Below are 21604 nucleotides of genomic sequence, written 5' to 3' on the forward strand. Positions count from 1 at the left end.
TTGTACTAATAAAATAACAACATTTATCATCTTAGTATTATAACAAAATTAAAGAAGTATTTATTCCGTTTTTTTTTTACGAACTTTTTAGATCCACTGCTCTATATTCATCCTCTTTAAGTCTTATGACGTGGCGCTATATATTCTGTGTACGATTTTCTTTTATTTCCTTTGTAATATTTATTTAAGTTGTAATGGACTCACATCGCGTCTGTAGTAATTCGCAAGCACCACGCGAAGGCACGCGACCGCTTGGAGCCTCGGACTCACAATATTGGACATTCACGGACCACTACAGAATACTAATCTCAAAACACCTGGGTTCTGCAGCTTGTGGAATGGTTTTAGTTTCTCTAAGAAACCATGTGACGCTTAACACTTGTTACCGCAATTGTTTGTATAGGGAATTATGGCTCAGTTATTTTTGGGGTCCATATCTCAAGTGTGAAAGTGTCCTCAGTTATCGTATTAGCTACGCAGTTCAAATTTTAAAGATGATTAATACTAGGCACTACTCCTGTTTCCTATTTCCACAAATAATAAAAAGAAAACCTTTATTAGTAGGTAAGTTGCTTTTTGTTGCCTATTTGTACGAAACCCTCTGTCGCGAATCGGCTTCTTACGCTTTGCTAACCGGTTTTTATTTTAAAACAAGTTAAAAATGTTGCAGCACAAAATTCCGCTAATCCTATTTAATTCCGGCAAAAAATAAACATAAAACAAAATATACGCGTTTACCAAAAAAACGAAATCCGTCACCTGGTAAACATAATTTTATAATCACGTATTACACAAAAAATGTTTACCGCTACCAAAAAACCAGCGAATTTAAAATTCATCCCTACATCCCTCTTTGAAGCACAGCAGAGGCCAAATATTGTTAGGGTCGGCGAAATTAATTAAAACCACATGCTCGCCTAACATTCACACATTGAAACTCAAGCCTTACGTGAGCATAACAAAGGCACAAACAAAAGAACATCTTTGATCCAGTGAGCCTTTAAACGCCTTTGATATAATGCCTCCCTTTATTTCATGCTTCAGTTGTTTGCTGGTATAAACATTATTTTTGTCACCAACTCACTTTTTGAGGATCGTACGAGGTGACTTCTAGTTAGAAAAGTAAATACGAGCAAACTTTTGTGTGCTCTTAAATGCATGTGGTTACTTGACTTCGAATTAAGAAAGAAAAAGTCCATTTAGAGTTTGTTGTTTTTAGGGTTAAGTACGCAAGGGTGTAACGGGACTTTATTACTAAGGATCTAATGTCTTCCCATCCATCTGACACTAGGCTGCATTCCAATAATAATTTATTTGTTGACTGCACGGATAGCCGGTGGTTGAGGTCACCACGCCAAACCAAGACCCTACAAATACCAGAACAAGCGTTTGGATTCACGCATGGGTGTGTCTGGGTGTCTTTGTGCATGTGACTTGAATGTTTGTAAAACTGTGGGACTCGTAAAAAAAGATAATAATATGTTGCCGCTATAATAGAAAATAATGAAAATTAACAAAGATAAGTGAGAGATAAGTGACTAATTTCTGTTGCTTTGTTATTATTCAGCCTATTTGTGCGGAAACATCACTGTCGTGAGTGTGACCTGCACTTGGCTTATTTATTTTAGTGTTTCGAAGTTAGGAAGTAATGAAGATAACATTCAGTTTTGTTCACCAAAATAAAACAAACGAAACAAAACCTCTATTCAATATTTCAGAAATAATCTGTGTAGATTAAATAATAATATCAACAACAATAGGCACCAATTCGCATATAAATGTAATTAATATAAAGCCTTATTGAATGTGAAAAAATATATTTCTCTCAAAGACCTTCAATCTCACAAATAATATCATAATAACAACAAAATCGTTTATGAACATTTGTATTTTTGTACACGATTATTTTAAATCCTCAGAGCATAGAATTCAAACAGATCTCGCCCAAGTTTATTAAAAATAAGTAAATCTTTTAGGCTACTTAAATATTATACGCTCTGAAAATAAGAAGGCCTTACAAAATATGTCCAAAACTTTTGAATTATAAATTAGAATAAGACTAACAATTGCTTGACATTATTCATAATTTGGTACAAAAATCTCTACGTAAATTAGATTATTAAATTCTCTGAGTTTTTATACCTGACAATATTAGCATTGCTGGCATACTACCTATGCTGGCTTCCAGCCTAACCAGATTCAGCCAAGTACCAGTGTTTTACAAGGAGGGACTGCCTATCCAACCTTTTCAACATTTTACCTAGGTAATACGATACTTACCCTTACTAGTTGTCAGGCTTTTCTCGCTACATTAACTTCCCGTGATGACTGTCAAATATGTATGAATAACAGCATGAGCAACGACCAAAACACAGAATCTGGCAGAGTCTGAAATTGTAACTTTCAAATACGCTATTTTCAGGTATAAAGCAAAAGAAAAATACACACACATTACTTTAATAAAAACTTTAACATCGTGAAGAGAAAATAATATTTAGAAGTTATTTCAGAAACATTTGTATCAAAATCCTGTTTGCTTGTTTTGTTTCCACGCCAACAACTCTATCGGCCTTCAAAACGTAATGCTCTTGGCAACTAAATAAAACCGGTCAAGTGCGAGTCAGACTCGCATCTATGAGGGATCCGTGGGTTTAAATTTATTTCTTACATAGAAATTTACTACGGTAACAATTTCTTTTTGTCATTTCTTGTTGTTATAGCAGTAGGTTGCGGCTCCGCCTGCGTGGTTATCGAATATTGCTGGAAAACATAATCTTGATATAACTCGAATAAAAAGTACCCCACGTTCTTCCAAGCTATAACCTACTTTTGCACCGAATATCATGAAAATTCATTCAGTGATTTTTGAGTGAAAGAGTAACAAACATCCATACATCTTTCGCGTTCATAATAAGTTGTAAAAACATGTCTAGCTAACATAATTCAAGATTCAGCCGGGTGGCAGACAGACGGCAGAGAAGCCTCAGTAATAGGGTTTTATTTTTACCTTTCCCATTTCCCAAGGAACCTTAAAAAGTAGCAAAAAACAGCGAACAAATAAACAAACAGTATATTCAAAAGAAGTTGGATAAAACGCTCACGCCTATACTGATTTATAGGGGCTTAGCTTTCCAAATAAATATGATCCCATACATCATTCAGCAATATTTATTGCTTATTTTACACGCGCTCCAACCGTACGATACGTTCTATTCAAGGTCTTTAATATTGTCGGTACAGGGACGAAACTGCGAATGTGATGTGTGTTTATTTGAATATTGATAAATGGTGGCAACTTTATTAGATACTGGCAAGCACAGTTGAAATTTATGGTTTGAATGTTGAGAAAGTTTTGCGGTAAAAGGCAGTTATATTATGTAAGTTAGTTTTAGTCCACTTAGTCCAGTCGTGTCAGTCTCGACGCACAAAAGAAGTCTTGGTCACAAGTGGGTACCTATTCCCGAAGAGAATGGAGTATAGTGGTCACATTCCTTAGCGCGAAAATTGGCATAATAAAAGTGAGTTGGCCAGTCAGACTCCACTCTGCATTAGTGTTTAAGAAAAACGTTATTAAGATTTTGGGAGCTGTCATTTGCCAATTTATAACAAGATATTTCCTCTACAAACACACCCCATAAATGTCAACGATAACAATTTCACGTAGTTTACACTTAGCTATAATAACATTCAAAAATAATCTCTAAAATCACTTAATTCAGTCCCAGCATAACTATAAAACTTTAGTTCTGGTTTCAGCTTAAAACGGTTGAGGCGAAGTTTGCAGCATACATAATTACCAACTGCACGGTCTCGTTAAGAGCGAGCTAATGGCACCAGCTATTATGTGGTCATCCAGTGTACGAGTATGAGGCTTTCATACAGAACGCGGTGCAGTCAAAGGGGGTCGTATTGACTGATTGCCGATTGCCAGAGGGTTGGTAATCCTCACACGGTGCAGATATGAATGGACTGCCTGTGACGGCAATCTAAAGGCGTGGGATCCCTGTGTGGCTTAGCGGTGAAAGGAAAAGTTGCAACTTGCTTTCAAACAAACTGTTTATACGTTCATGTGTAGGAGCGAAATATAGGCTTGATTAGAATTGTTAGATACGAATGAGGAAATGAGCACCTGAGAAATCATGTGAGCTTTTCTGTCTGTCTTTCGGCCCATTTATTTTTTGTCCGAAAAGCTGAATTGAATTCAGTCCAGTTTAGTTCATGACTTGGGCTCCAATTTCAAAAAAATATAAGCTACTTTTTTAAGTAAAGCCGACATCCCAGGGGCAAGTGATTATTGTCAAATATTTTTTATTATTTCTATCATTATGTATCCAAAACAAACAGCTCACTTTTGAAACAACTACAACAAACTATTATTCATTCCTACGTCAAATAAATTTCAGAATATCGAAAGCTTTGTTGCCGAAAACTAAATTTAATCTATTGCATTCGAAACTATGCCGATGATCCAGCTTTGTGTTGGAGTATTTATTTCATATTTATTCTATCAACTCGCTCGGGTACTATAAAAATAAACAATAGACTATCGAGATTTATAGAGACAGGCATTTTTTGGAAAAGGATTAATTTTAGATAGCTTAATTTTGGAATTTATGAACAACACTTCCAATTATCAATTTTCGATACATCAGCCGTACGTTATACGCCAGGGCCAGATTAAATATGTGAGAACTAATTTAAGTTTTTAATACATTCAGGTAGTCAAATTCTGAAATTGTTGCAACTTCACAATGGCATATTATGGTATTTTATTTTCAATCTTAATATGCCAAACATTTTTGATAATACTGACATGAAAAGAGTAGTATTTATAGGAACAACTCCCAACTGTTATACGAGACACAAAATTCAATTCAAAGCATAGTTCACTAGCTTATACATAAAAGCGTATACGTTTGTGCACGTGTATGTACAGCACCCAGATATCACTTGAGATAAATCCTCTTTCAATTCAAAGTGTAAGAGTCCCGAGTCCGAGTGCTTTTCTTTCATTGTGATAATTCCTCGCGCCTGGACGTGACCACGCATTATAGAGCAGCTCAGCTCAACAGATAACAGACGTGTGTTATCGCATAACAAAGTGCTACTTGAATTGCAAAAGAAGCGACTATGGTTTTATTTTACAGAAAAATTTCATAGCATTTAAGATTTTGATTTTGTATTATTAATTTAAGGTAAAAAACAAGATAAAACTATCATAATCCATCAGCAATTTCCCATTAAACGAAGCTAAGATAGAAATCTCTTTCTTTCGATTTCTATCAAACATGTCTAAAAACATTCAACTTTAATGCAAAACAAACTAAATTGAAATAGCTCACAACGTTCGGGAGCTTTAATGCCACAGACGGACAGACAGACATGTGAAACTGAAAACATCCATCTTTTTGCGTCGGGTTTAAGGATATCCATCAGTGCCAGTTCAATACTGAATTCATTAGAAGAACTTCCCGTATCTTGCTTTGAAAACGATGTAAATTAAATTCTAAACATAATATGGGACCTTATAATAAAAATACATACATTCGCACATATGTTAGAAAAACATCACCGTCCTTCTGGAAACACAATTATCAACCCAGAAAAGAGAAGAAAAAACCGTTTATCGAAGAAAGTACAAAGCCCGTACAAATAGGCTAAAGATAAACAAATGTTTTGCAAAACTATTTTTTATATGACATAAAAAAATAGTTTGTAGCTGCTGTTACCGCATGAAATACTATCAGTTAAGGTCAAGAATAAATTAGAAGGTACTTTCACACTTATTTGTGATCTACCAGCATATTTATGACAGTAACAACTTTGCTTAACCTATCTTTAATTTTATTAATATTGATGGCTACACTGTTCATAGGATACACAGCCTTAAGACGGACAGATAACGGACACTCAGAATTTGGGTTCCGCTTCTGATTTTTTCAGTACGGAACCCAAAAACCACAACTATGAACTATCTAGAAAACATAAGAAACTCATTAGTTAACAGCTATTATAAAAAGCTACATTTGTTGAGCACTTAAGGCCATGTGCTTGCCAGACGCAATTAACGACAGCGTGTGCAAGCAGCTATTTATCTTCAGAGCGTTTGGAACTTGGCGCCGACTGCCGTGCACCCGCAATGCCAGCTTCTGTAATGGATTCTTAGTATTGTTCAATTAATTAGAAACGTCTTTTCGCTCGACATGTACTCTTTTAGTTAATAGTATGTGAGGAACTTTAAAATAATATTTGAAAATAGATCAGGGGTTAGTATTTAATGATGTTTTATTTCAGAAAAAATGGCTTTTAAGTATTTATTTAATGAGGTTATACTCACGCGTATTCAGCGGGACCCAGTCGCCGCGTCAGCTCATAATAAAAGACACTGATTGGGTCCGAAACCATTCGAGTTATACCCGAATAATAAAAAAGTATTTTTTTTTTCAATTATTACACAACATTAACATTCTTCACAACTTACGCATAGATTAACAAATCTTTTCTTTTCTATCACTTTACCAAACCATCCAAGAAACAGATAAATGTCATTTCCACGCATTGTACCGACGTATCTCGTATTCAGTTACTGGAGCTTGAAACCCTGTCTAAGGAGGCAGAATAAATAAAACTATGTTGCAATGCTATAATGCTAGATTTACCGGTTCGATAAATAACAGCTGTACTCTTATACAACATGATCTAGTTACTTATCTATGATTTATTTTTAATAATTACTGAAGAACTCGAAATCTAAGAAAATAATGAGAAATTTGTTTTATTAAGAAAGAGGACAATAAAACTGATTTACAACACTAAATATCGCAATATTTATTCAGGTAGATTCTAAAATAGAGACATCCCACATTGTGTGAGGATGAGAAAAAACAAAAAAAAAACAATTGGCCAGTTATTATTTTACCAGAAACATTATAAATGAAAATTGTTGAAATTAAAATTTTTTTGTAATCAACACAGTTTGCTTTCATCCTAGTAGGTATAATCTCTAAAAACAATATGGCGTCAGATAATACAGTTGATCCGATAAAATGAACATTAATTAAAATCGAATGTTCCGTAACAATGTAACTTCAAGCATACATTGTGTCGCATGTATGCTCAATAATGCAATTAAGTGGGAGCCCTTCATCTAATTACCTTATTAACTGTAGTCAACGTGTATTGAGATGACAAATTCAATTATTATAAATATCAACTTGACAAACTCCGTCTCTCGAAGAGGTTTATTCAGAACTGATGAATAGGTATTGAATTACAAGTTGTAAGTGTAAACATTAAGCAGGTTTATTTTAATTGACTACATATTTTTAACCATATTAAACACAATCTTGTGATTGGAGGAGGTTATTGTCTGACATTATGTGGTTGTAATATGGGGTTGTGAGCTCCTTACGGAAACGGTTCAGTCGCATAAGCTATTTGAGGCATGCCTACTGCATGCTTTGACTGATCTGGTTGTTTCTTTCAAAACTAAAGGCGTCTAGTCCAGGAAAAATACTGCATTTGCTTACTCATATGAAAACACCACACTGTCTAGTCTTAAATCGATAACTCCTGAGTTTGTTTTAACGTTTCTGTTAAGCTAAAACCAAATCTTACATACAAATAAACTAGTTAAACCTACCTATGACTTGCTTGAGACTAATCTGACCGTGGAAATCCAGTTTGATTTCGAAGATCAATACAAAAATAACAGAACGCTATGTTCCGCCGTCCCAAATTTTCCTCACAGCCGACAAAACATCGACCAGTGGAGCAAAAACTATCGCAAAAAATTCCAACACCTTTTTCCCTGCAATGTTTTCAACGTTAGTACCGTCGCGGTCGCCGACAGCCCTGTCCCTGGTTCGTTGAACACTTTACACGTGACTGTAATTTTGCCGAATCCTCAGATTGAACCGTTTTCAAATCAAACAGTTCGTGTTTGAGGGCATTAATAATTCAATACATTGAACACACCATGCGGAAGTAAATTTTATACGGGAAATCGCTTCTGTTAATGTATGTATAGTTGCCCCGAGGGGCAGATATTGGTGATTATGTTTACTTGAATAGTTTCTCTTTTGTTTTAAGTAATAATACCTAAACTTTTTTTCTGAAGAGCTAAACATTTTTTGTCGTTTTCGTTTGAACTATGAGTTATGCTTTTTTTCAGGGTTTAACAAACATTCAAATCACGTGCACACTCAGAACATGTATTCGTGGATCACACAAATGCTTGTCCTACAAGGAATCCACTATCACTCAGTCGACAAAAATCATTATTTAACGGATTTCTGTATCAACCTAAAATCTGAAATAAACATAAATACAAAAGAAAATGGATTAAGGAATATTACGACACCTGAAAAAAAGGGGAAAACCAATGACAAACTTTAATTTAGTTCCAAAATTTCATTTGCTTAACAGAAGACAGAGAGCCGTGTTTTTCTGTCAACAAAACAAGATTTCTTTTAAACTGTACATTAACTTTGAGTCTCTGTTATCTCGGGGCGTAATAAACTTGGTCTTTTACGTGACGAGAGTCTTTTCATCATTTTCTGCGGAGTTTATCAAATTTTCTGACTTGATTTTTCACAAACGGGAAGCTTCCAGGGGTTGTAAATTAGATCTTCCTGTTACACTATAATGTTTTGAAGCAAGATCAACAGGCAATTTAGAAAATGTTTATTATTTAGGAAAAGTAATGTTTACTTAAATTTACTTCGATAACTATTTGTCTGTAATTAATCTATACTAATATATAAAGCTGAAGAGTTTGTTTGATTGTTTGTTTGTTTGTTTGAACGCGCTAATCTATACTAATATATAAAGCTGAAGAGTTTGTTTGATTGTTTGTTTGTTTGTTTGTTTGTTTGAACGCGCTAATCTCAGGAACTACTGGTCCAAATTTAAAAATTATTTTTGTGTTGAATAGGCCATTCATCGAGGAAGGTTTTAGTCTATAAACCAACACGCTGCGACTAATAGGAGCGAAGATACAATGGAAAATGTGAAAAAAGCATAAAGCAGTTATAAATCATAACTTATATCTTCTACTCACGGGGACGAAGTCGCGAGCAACAGCTAGTTGAAAATAATATTCTCTTTTAAGTTTTTTTTTTATCTTTTAATTCTTATTTTAAAAGAGAACGATTTTACATTAAAGGCCATGACTAAGTAAAAAGTTGAATAATTAATCATGTGTGCCTTTTATTTATTTATTTATATTTACTTTTATATTTACAGTACAGCGATATCGTAGATAAAGATTTGAAGAATTTAAATAAAAACCTACTATAACCAGTACAAACAACAAGGAGAAATACAAATCCGAAAGTCAACGTAATAAAATAATGACAATATAGAAATGTTTATATCCAAATTTCACCAACGTAAAATATGAAGTTGATTTTCATAAAAATACATCGAGGCCCCTAAACAAACAACACTCGGTCGAAACTGATAACGTCAACAGGATACTGTACCAACAAGATAGTTAAACAAATCGGTTTAATCTCGTAAAAAGCTGTACTGTTGTAGAGTGAATCACTGAAATAATGCTCGCATAAACCACATGCTGGTGACACTGAAAAATGTACTCTAGTGCTTTGTAATAAAGATGATCATAAAATTTACTTGTCGCTGATGTGCAATCTACTGTATAATTTTTAGGGTTCTGTACCCGAAGGATAAAACGGAACTATTTTACTGAGGCTACGATGTCTGTACGACCGTCTGTCTTCAGGTAGTAGGTATTGCATGAACCCTGATAGCACAACTTATTTTTTTTTAACAGATTATGTATTTCTTCTACCACTATAACAACAAATGCAGATCTAGTTTAAGCAACGGTTGTTACGGTCACAAATTGTAGAGATGGCAAATAAGGTACGCGGATTTTTTTACCACCTAACCGATTTGTTTGTCTTTCACCTATATGTACAAAACCGCGTGTATCACGTCCGACTCGCATTGCGGATTTTATTCTGCTTCCTTATTTCCTCCATCCCAAAACAAAAAGCTACGTTACTTTGTAATAATATTCCGTCACCCCGATTGATCCATTCACTAACGCGTCACTGAACATTTACAGGATCTGATCTCTTTATCTTATTTATTACGGTTGTCTGACATTCAATATAACATATCAGTCAAGAAATCAGGCAAAAAGCTGTTGCTGATATCTAAGGTAGCAAGAGAAATAGCGGGAGCTAATCTGAGGGCTGTTCATTGTAATTTGACATTAAATAATGAGGTTTAAAAGAAAAAATTGAATAAAGTGATTTTGTGTGTGTGAGTGAGAAGAAAATTCTAAACAATAATTCAAAAGTATTTACTTCTAATTAAAATACTAAACGAAAAACGTTATTCAGTTCTCATAAGGAACTGTCCAAGAATACGTATTTTACGTACAGAGGATGTAAAGACAATCATAAGTTTTTTATTTTACATTTTCTCCATTTCTCTCTGGATTTTTTATAACAGTTTAATTTGACGACACTTAATGATTAATAGGTTCTATTATGTCCTTAAATTAATAATGTTCTTTGAGTTTAGGCGAATAACTGCTATCATAAAGTGGGTTTTATTATTACAATTGTATAAAAGAGACGTCGCTCCCCGCGTTGTAATTCGCTGTCACCTTCTTACAACAGTCACTTTCAACAGTCGCAAAAGACCTTCTAATCAGTTCGTTACTGAAAATTTTAATGCAAAACTATAGGAAAATATAATTTGCCACATTTAATGATGCAACATTAAATAAAACCTTAACTCCCGCCATGCATACGCAAACACAAATATTAATTGACCTATTTTTTAAATCCTATTTGCACGAATTAATTAATTTCTGTTTTGAAATGTGAAATACGCTTAACCATTCATTGATACAAACAATATTGATTTCCTTATATTTATTACAATTAGTTTTTCGTACCGTATCTACAGAATGTTTATACTAACTCTAAAACTTACATAAATACGACGTCAGGGGATGGAAATCAACGACAAACAAAACTAGACAATAAAAAATATGGTTTCTGTATAGAAAAAAGTTGTCGAATCAATACTTTATGGTTTGGTCATCATTTTTTGAGAAAGACGGTTGGACATTCTTGGAGAAATATGTAAATTTTCATGTGCTAGGTACACGAGCAGTACTTTATAGTAGACGAGGATAGAGGATAAAGATAGCAGGAATAGGATGTATGCGAAGGGCAAGAAGCAAAGGAGAATAGCGTAAACAAAAGGAGGTCTATACCCAGCTGTGGGTTATACAAGGCAAACAGAAATACGAGAAAGAGAGGTATGTGTGAGTGAATGGCGGAATGAAGGAAGACGGGACAAAAGAAGGATGTAAAAAGACGGTCAGTTTGGAATTTGCCATTTGGTAGGACGTTCTGAATTCAAATTGGAGACGATTTTCTTTTGATTTAATTTATATACACTATATTCCGCAATGATGATGATAATGAAGCAGTATTTGAAATTTGACTCTGTGAAACCTATTGTATAAACTTACTGTATTAACTACAATATAAAATCTACCCAACAGAAGCATCCCCAAAACACTTCGCTTAAAATACGACGAAGCGATGTCTTTTAACGTTACTTATTTACAATCTTTCTCAAATAATCCTCCATTACTCGCGTCCATAAAACAGATAGCGTCACGGTTTCAATTTATCTACAGTTAAAAAGGATTTCAGGATTGCTAGCTAAACAAGGACGGTCTAATTTGTAATGCTAATCCCATACATTTGCCACGCTAAGTACGTTGTAAATCTGGACGTTTGGTATCTCGCCCTCGGCTGAACTGATGGGTGATACAATAAAACAATTTGGGACGTTCCAACTATGTGGACGTAAAGTGCTTTGATGTTAAAAAAAACTGGCAAGTGCAAGTCGAACTCCTGACACTAAGGGCTGATAAAATTATTTGCCAAACCAAATGGTCACCCATCAACTTTATGACTGTAGCAACCATTTAAGCCTCAATTTTACTTTCCTTGTTGTTTGTTATATTATACATCTGTTAACTGAACTTGGCTCGACACACTGCTGCGTGTCTAGATAGCGGCAACAGTAATCCACCGTCAATAAACATTTCAACTCTGTAGCTATCACTATTCAGTAGTAAACTGGTCACAGACAGACGGCGCCGTTTATCACCTTCGGGTGACGGAACCATAAAAACATTGGGAATGTGTCCACAAGAAGTAATATTATGGCCGTTAAGAAAAAGAAATGCCGCTATATTTCTCGTAGTTCTATCACGCTTTCACAACTACAATGATATCACTTTGGATTGTGACGGCAGGCCCCTCGAGGCTAGGTAAGTGATTGGTATAAGCAATGCCTATTGTTAAATTAATAATTACTTTCATCGTCTACATAAATGGTGAATGATAAAATTGTTATTGACAGAGGTTCGAAAGACTGCTATAGATTTATTTCCTTTGTGTCGACTTGGCTCACGTTCGACGCTTCTTGATAAAATTATGACACACGAAAGTACTGTAATTTGTTTTATTCTGAACAGATTTGGTTTCAATACTCTATTCTGACTACACATTGCGAGATCTTAGGTGATAAAACTTAACTTAACTTAACTTACAGAAAGAATAAGACAAGTGTTAACAACAGCAAAATAGGTCTTAATAACTTGCATTGCATGCCGCAAGCAACTTTTTATACTTAGCACCTTTAGCATAAATTTCGCCCTGAACACTATAAATACGTAGAAAGTGACCTTATTAAGCTCTTACAGGCTTACGGTCGGCTTATTGTAACAAGGTGCAATTTAATGCATAAATGTTTTTAATTATGACCCTTAACACCTATTTGCCTCATTTTAAGTGTCTGCCTGTAATATATTTTGAGACCTGTTAAGATCTTTCCTGTTTCTATTTGTTTTAATTGGCCTGAATTTGAGAGGATTACGATGAACTTAATTAAAGTAAAACCTTCATATTAGAACTGAAATCTGTGTAATAATAATAACTTTACGGTTCTATGGATTAGTTAGTAGAGGTGCGGTCTGATTTGAACGCAGGCAGAGTGACTTTTTAAAATTTATATGTAGTTTCTGGTTATTCCAAGGAACTACAAGACTTATAGATTGCGAATCCTAGATTCCAAGTATTATAATCAGAAATTGCCAAGAAGCAATTATATCAAAATGCAGAAATGTTATTGAAATAAGCTAAGTTAATAAATACAAAATCTATTAAGTTATTTCTCGTATTTTGACGTCTGACAGGCAGGCAGTCAGACATAAAATAATCAAGGTTTCAAAACAAAATATTTACGTTACATTTTTGGGGTGAATCCTTACTTAAATAATAAAAAGGTTGTGAACTTGTTACACGACGCCACACGTTAATAAAAAATGTACTACGTGAGAGCATCTAATGCTATAAGGGCGTGTTTAACGCCGATGACGCGACGTGGGGTTCAAATAACATATGATACGCGAATGTACGTAACTGCACCTTTAACAATACCACAGTACATACTGCTTACAGTACACTAACTACTACAATTTTCTAGTTCAAAATATTAAGAGCTGAGATCGATCAATTTATGCAAGCATTAATTACGGAAGGATATATCATTACATTTACTTGTATTTTTTCGTGCTGACTAGACTCTAAATATTTAACTGACTAACCTTAGAAGAAGTTTTGAAACAAATTCAGTGGTCGATCAGCGGACAAAGCAATCGCTTCGTCTATTTTAATTGTTTAAACAATAACCCTTATGCCTCTAATCATGAAATGCAACAAGACACGAGATACTAAAAGTGGTTTTTAGGTCGAGTATTTAGTTGAATACGGTTTGGTTTTTAGGCCCTTGGCAGAAAACAAATTTATTATTCCTTATAAATTTTATGTTAATAAATTCTAATCTGCTACAATTTTAAGTGTTAATAAAATCGTATCTCAAATTAAGTATTTGTGGCACGTTTGTCATAAAAACTTTTCAAAACCTTTCTCAGAAGTTTTTCAATAACATTGAGCTGAGGTCACATAAACAGGCAATTTGGAAACTAACAGCTTCAGGCTACACGAGTTTTGAATACCCAATGACTTTACAAAACCAGATCAATCGGTTCAAAAATTCTTGATTTGAAAAGCGTTCTGTATTTCTATTTTACTTTAATAAATATGGAAATTCATCTTCATCATCTTAGGATAAAGCTGTACACCGCTGGACATATGGAAATTAAAATATTTATTTTCATTGGGAAATGTAATATTTTGATAGTCTGATAATCTGTTGATAATTGTCGTGAGAATGATTCATTATTAAATGATGTAACGGTTTACTCACGCGTACAGATGTTACAGATCCCGCCGCGTCTGCTCATGATTAAGGACTCCGGTTGGGTCCAAAACTAGTCGGGCTACCCCGATAAATACGCGTGAGTTAGAAATTTAATTTCTACGACCTAATTTTGTACTTTTTAAACTGGTCAAGTGCTAGTAGAGGGTCTCCTGGGCTCCGTACAAATAGACTTAAGAAAAACTTGGGTGAAATAAATTGTATTTGAGGGTTGAAAACTTATTTATGACAGTAAAAAACGTTGCTTAACCTCGAACTTTATTTTAAGTATCTGTTGTAATAGTGGCAACAGAAGTATCTAGCTATCACGCTAGGTAGTATTCACGAGATTCAGCCTGGTGACAGCCAGTTGTACTGACGAAAAGGTAGGCAGACACCGGTGCTTAACAAAAAGGGTTTTGTTCCGTTTTAGTACGAAACCCCAAAGACCTAAGATTTTAAAAGCTACTGTAAAGAGTTAAAGCAATTTTCTACTTTTCCTTTGAAGACAGTCAAAGATAATTCGTTTGTCCCTAATGCTATGAGAGAAAAATGTCTCAGTTTTGAAGTACCTTTTACGTGCAAGCTGTGTGTCCATTAAAGACTAAAAGCACTCCGTTTGTTCCAGACTTGTGGTATTAACGTATCTTGCAGTTTATTGACTGGCAAACGGTAGGTCGTGGGTTCGATACCCATCCAGGATAAATGTTTGTGCGATGAGCTCGATCATATATCATACTAGGTGTCATTTCCCATATAAACGTGATCTAAGGGAAAAATGAGGGTATGAACAATGTATATTGTCCCATTCTCAGACCTATTCAATGTGCACACATAATTTCATGGGAATCGGTAGGGCCGTTTTCAATTGCATACACCGTGAAAAGAGAATTTTATATATTACATAATTATAATTATTAATTATTTTTATCAGTTGTGAGTTCTCATAATACAAGTTTTGCTTTATTTAAAACTACTTGATTGCAGAAACTTATTATTGACAGCCTAAATAACTGTCAGGAGCTTCGGTTTTGTGGAAAGACAGACAGACAGACATGTCTAATTTAATTAGAATTCGTTAGTCAAACATTCGGACTCTGAATTTGAAGGTCGTAGAAATAACTACACGCCAGAGCCTGGAATAGAATAATTGAATCTAGTTTTAGACCCTCTCTTATTTATCTAGGCTTTACAACATTGCTATAATGGTCTGTTTTATTTGTAACGAAAATACTACAAAAATGTACCAGATTCTCGAGCAAAAAGTTTTTTAATAACGTTCTCAAAGTTGAAACCTAGTCAATATATTAAATGCTATTCGCGTATGAAGTCTGTATTTCGTTATAAAAGTTTTGCAGCTCCTGTTGTGCATTAAATAAACTTTGAAAGTTTGTAACTGAATCCTATCTCTCATAAACATTCATTTCATATAAATTTTCTTTAATTTCTAATGAAAGTACTCTTGTGATTGCGTTTTGAATGTATGCGGTTTCGTTTAAAAAAAAATAATAGGTAAGGTAATAAGTTTCACACTTTTTGCACACCCTTAAAATTCCCAGTGTGTCAGTTACGTCACAATGTTTGTTTGACATACACTATACGTTGGTTCCTTGAGTGCCCACAGCGCTGTCCTGTACCTATATGCCTTGTTTTTTTTTTATAAATAAAGCGAAGTATATTTTTTTTACCTATTGCCTATCTTAAAAACGCATGTTTAATTAATTAGCAACCAACCAGTAAAAATTTAGAACAAAATAGGATATATGCATTCAGTACAAAATTGTATTCTCAATAACCAAAAATCAAAATCAAAAGTTTTTATTTCAAATAGGCCGTTTTAAAGGCTCTTTTGAAACGGTGCAGTAATGACTCTAGTTGCACGGTTCCAAAGTGTCATTCTTATGGACAAGAGCTGGCAAGAAACTCCATAATGTTTTTTCATTCATCAATATTGTCACTTGACATATTACAATAACAATTTACACAGCTTCTAAAATTTGTAGACGTGTTTTAGACCCACTTCTTTAACGTGTTTCCACTTTTCGAAAACGATACTTTCCTACTATTTTTTTTTTACTTTTCTACCTCAACATATCCCAAATCCATAATTCTAGCTGGCAGTGCAGGCTGTTTACTCGACATTGACCTCGAAACTCGGTAATAGAGTAAGGAAAGTTACCCTTGTAGCTCAAACAAAGTTTTTGATATCATTAGTACGGGGAATGATACACTAACACTACTGCGAGGTGTTCTGTTAAACAATAGACTCTCGGTATTGAATAATAAGCTTTAAATTATATCTTTGCAGATTGAATTTTATGAACTTCTTTTTCTCTTTTATAGCATGTAAGGTGTATTCTTTGTTGGTGATCCATATAAGTAAATAAATAAATGACTGTGACTTTGAACGGTGAGTTTTGTTTTTAAATTGTTTTAGGAAGTATTGCTTATGACGACTGGTATATTTTATTTTGATGTCTGACTTGCCTAGATAACATAACATCGTTTAGAAAAGAAACGAAAGGAAAACATCAAATGTACGTGAATATCTCTTTTTGAATCGATGAATCCTATCCAATATCTTTGTATAATACCGAGGAAGCGCCTTAAATTAAAACGTTATTTAATCAAACGCATTCCTGCTTAACGCAAAACTTTTAAAACACAACAAAAAAATATTTTCCAGATATGTGTAAATCTTAAAGTTTCTATTCTAAGATAGAATTTTTCTGTTCATTAAATAAATAATAAATGCGGACAACATCACATACATTGTTCTGAACCCAAAGTAAGTTGCTAAAGCACTTGTGTTATGGAATTCAGAGACAACGAAGGCACCACAAACACCCAGACCCGAGACAATGTAGTAATTTTAACATTGACCCGACCGGGGATCGAACCCGGGACCTCAGAGCTAGCGACACCTTGAAACCGGTGCGTACGCCACTCGACCACGGAGGTCGTCAAAGTTCATTGGTTTAAAGAAATCTCAATTATAATGATAAGTTAGTATTCCTATCGAAAAGCCGGGCTGAAGTTTCAAATTTCCCCAGAGACGTCGTTCCTTTAAACCCAGCTCTCCATATTTCATACGGTAATAAGAAAAGTACGTCTTAACATTGTAAGACGTACAATAATACGTACTACGTAATAGCAAACGAAATAATATGTTACGGCTGTAAATAACGTGCTCCGGACCCCCAGAGACGAACTAAAAAATATAGACGAGATATAATTTGTTTTTTAGAGCCAGTATACAAGGCAACGCACATCTTGACTTACGGGCTAAATGGATAGAAAAGTGGTTAAAGTCATCACGCCAAGCCTGCACCTTCTGGACTTTAAAAGAGACTGCGACCCCTGAGTTTGTTTCGACATTTCTTCTTAGGGTAGTCAGCTAGGAAATGTCGGCTCCATCGTTCTCAAAAAAGACATGTAAAAGTGATAAAAAATATCCTATTTGCAGAATAAATAATTTCATTTCATTTCATTTCATTTCATTTCATTTCATTTCATTTCATTTCTGCTGAGTGCGAAGATTTTGATCCGCGCGTAAATCAAAAAATTGAATAAAAGTGGTCCATGAATGCTTGTCAGGACAGGATTCAAGTCACCTAGACTCAGGAGTCTAAGTGACTTTGTGTACTTGAATGTTTAGAAACTCCTGCGGCATAAAGATTTAATCCCATAGTGTGGGAGTCGTTTTTAGAAGGTAAAAAAAAAACTTTCTTTCCTTACGACTTTCATCTCAATGCGAATTTTGTTTTTAGAACGTTATCGTTAAAGAGAAAAGCCCTCGAATATTACTTACTTTGCCGATTACTGAAAACTAATATTTTCCTTAATAGCTATGTAACGCAATGAATCCTTAAGTAATATCAGAAATGTAACTTAGCACCTAGTTTATCAGCCGCAAAATCGTTTTACTTTCCTCATCATAAAACAATTCAGGGAAACTATTTGTAAACACTTTACAGTACTTGGTGTGATTGCTTCGTGTATATTGTTGTTAAATCAAACAGTGTAGCAACACCGCTGAAATACGCTGCGAATACTGTATTTACACGAGACAACAGTTCGAAGTTCGATTTATTTACAAGAATACCTCATGAAAATCAAAATCTTTCAGGATAATTTATAGTATTTCCAGTTCTGTCACAAAATTAAATGCTTTTTAAAAAACAAAACAAATTTAAATATAGAATGAAAAAGGTAAGAATTAAGTTTATTAAAAAGGTTTTATGAAAACCAGAAAAAAATAATCATTCAAATTAAATTCATGTGTTATTGTTACAGATCAGTTGTTGCCCGCGGGCCCGCCTGCTGGAACATAAAATCAGGATGAAAAAATCTTCTGCTTTAATCCTGGTTGTAAACTAGCTGTCAACCTATCAAGTTGCGTGTAAGTAAAGTGGTTTTTGCGTTAAAGAGGAAGAAACATCCACACAAACTTGCGTATTTATAATTATTAGAGGGATTAAGGGACACATTTCAGCCAGGTACTACAAGCATTTACTGACAATTTACTAGTCTCCAAATTATTTTTTCTCCTTCTTAAAGTTTTTAGACAATATTTCACAGTCCGAGTGTCCATGTATACAATGCATTAAAATAACTTATTCTTTAGGATATTCATAGATTACGTCCAAAGAGGCGTATAAGACCATTAGCACAGGAAAACAAACAATTACGTATTTCATCTCTTTGCTTAAGCTAAGTCGAAGAAAATCCACCATGTTAAGTAATTATGCTTCGTGTAATGAAGTAACTGACTTGTACAAGAGCGGTATGCGTCGACGACATTACAAAGGTTTGTTCGGATTAACACAAGCCAAGGAAAAAGCGGGCTAAACACCGGGTTCATTAAATTTAAGTGAATACTTTTTTTCCGACATACTTTTGTAGTTACTTGTGTTATAATGAGGAAATTTACATCTGCAGATAAGTTATGGCACTAGAATGCAAATTTAATCACCCCCCCCCCCTTTATATTCATTGTTTTCAATGAAAATTTCATCACTCCCTCCCCCCCTTTATATTAATTGTTTGTCACCTAATCGATTAGAATTTATTTGGCATATTTGTACAAAACACTTAGTGCCATGAAACCAACTCGAATGCTTCCAGTTTTTTTTTCTAAGGAAACAATTGTAATTTTCAGACGTCAAAACTATACCCAACCAAATTTCACACATAGTTCGTCTAACATTGTTACATTGCACCAAGTTGGTCCATAAAACGGTATCAGGAAAGGTGTTAACTAGGTAACATTTTCCAGGAGTTGGCATTTATCTACTTGTTATCAGAGTTGTCTCGTTAAAAACTTTTCCCGCCTTACTTCGAATACGTCATTATCTCGACGTAAGTACAAACTACATTGTCGTAAAAAACATACCATTTTATTTTCAGTTCAGTTTAGTCAAAAAGTTTAAATTAACTTTGTAACTTTTAGTTAATGAAGCTGTTTAAATGTTCTAACAGGGTTTTAGTTAGCTCTTTTTACGGGACAGAGATTGTGGTTTTGGGAAAGAGTTGTTTATATACAAGGAAAAGGTACTCAGGCAACATGTAACCTAAGAAATTTTGAATTAACGAAAACTACTAACTTAATTAATCCTCAGCAGTGACTGGACTGAATTACAAAGTCAATAATGCATGCAGTTGTTTACTCCCGCGCTACTAAATATGATCCATGTATCGCGAGAGTTTTCACAAATATTCAAGTCACATGCACAAAGTCATCCAGATTCGGGACAAGCATTCGTGGATCAAACAAACGCGGTGACCTGAGCCACTCAGCTAGCAGACCAAACATTTTATTAACCGGCATACTGTTTTTCTGGGAAATTGCGTTACAGGATCCAAGGTAGGTGCCAAAAAAATATTTTTCCTCACCGAGTTACACCCTTTATTACCTTCAAGTTTTCTCCTACATTGGAGTTCCATCACGACATTCCTCACCCGGGTCACCACTGAAACATTTCTTGCGCAAATAATTCGCTCCAGGATAAATTTATAAGGGTAAATTCGGTGTAATAAAATTTTCTAGTTAACGAAGTGTGCTTGACACGGGTAGCCTGCGAATTTGGTCCTTCTAACAACTTTAAACTCAATTTCCGCGGCAAAAACAAGCCATAAATCATAATGTTCGGCACTTGTTTAGACTTACAAAATAGGTGTTACGATGAAAATAACTTTGATTAATCCAGCATCGGGCAAGAGCGGAAAACACGAGGGATTTAAACACGTAAAATGTTTGGAAGCTGTTCGCTTACTTATCAGTTCTGTGGATGAGAATAAGGTATGTAGATATTCGATTTTGGGATGATTTTTCCTGAGACGTGAACATTTGCCTTTGTTGAAATGAGACGCCAGTATGTACACTGTCTCGCTTCCACAATTCCTACAGTTTATGAAATTGTCCACATATTTTTTTACAGAGGTCTTAAAATGTTTTTATACTCACGAATCTTAATTTTGTTTGACTGTATTTGTTATGCCAAAGACTAGATTATAATCAGTAGGTACAAGAAAATGAATTATTTAGCAGTCCTTTTGATAACCTTTTTGTACAAGAGCTAAAGCTATAATATTTTATGCGTATGTCCAGATAATAGCAGAATTAACATTAAAAAAATACCTTTGATTGACAGGCCCGCTTGGATAGTATATGGTGGTTATTAAGGGCGGCCATCTTCGTCAATTAGGTGTGGTCCCAATCCCATTCGGAGAAGAAGACGCTCTTTACACATAGTAAGCCCTTGGCCTCTTGGCTGGCTCTGACCTAGGGTCTATGTTAGAAGAATTGCAATACATCGCCACACATCGACCAATCGATAGCCGAGTGGTTAAGATCACCACGCCAACACACGGAGCGCGACGTATCGCGGGTCCGATCCCCGCGTAGTACAAGCATTTGTGTGATGGACGAATTCTTGTCCTGAGTCTGGGTGTCTTTGTATATGTGACTTAAATTATTGTGAAATGTTATGTATTAAGCTCCTAAATGCAGTTTTTTTAATGCAGAAAAACGAAATATCTGTGCTTGAGCACAGGTATTTGTAGTGCCAAGTTCATAAAATATGTTATCTATTTTTCTGTATTGAATTTCTCGGTGTTTTAAATAAATAACTTAGTATTTCCATCCTATAGTATAAAGCCCTCCAATATAACTTTCTGGAGAGCCCTTTGTATAAGGAGGGAGCTGTAAGAGTCTCAGCCCTCTCGTAGCCTCTAGACAGTCTATGACGGACAGAAAATCTTATTATCACAACATTGG

This window comes from Trichoplusia ni, chromosome 2 (assembly GCF_003590095.1).
Source record: "Trichoplusia ni isolate ovarian cell line Hi5 chromosome 2, tn1, whole genome shotgun sequence".
In the NCBI taxonomy this organism is placed as follows: domain Eukaryota; kingdom Metazoa; phylum Arthropoda; class Insecta; order Lepidoptera; family Noctuidae; genus Trichoplusia; species Trichoplusia ni.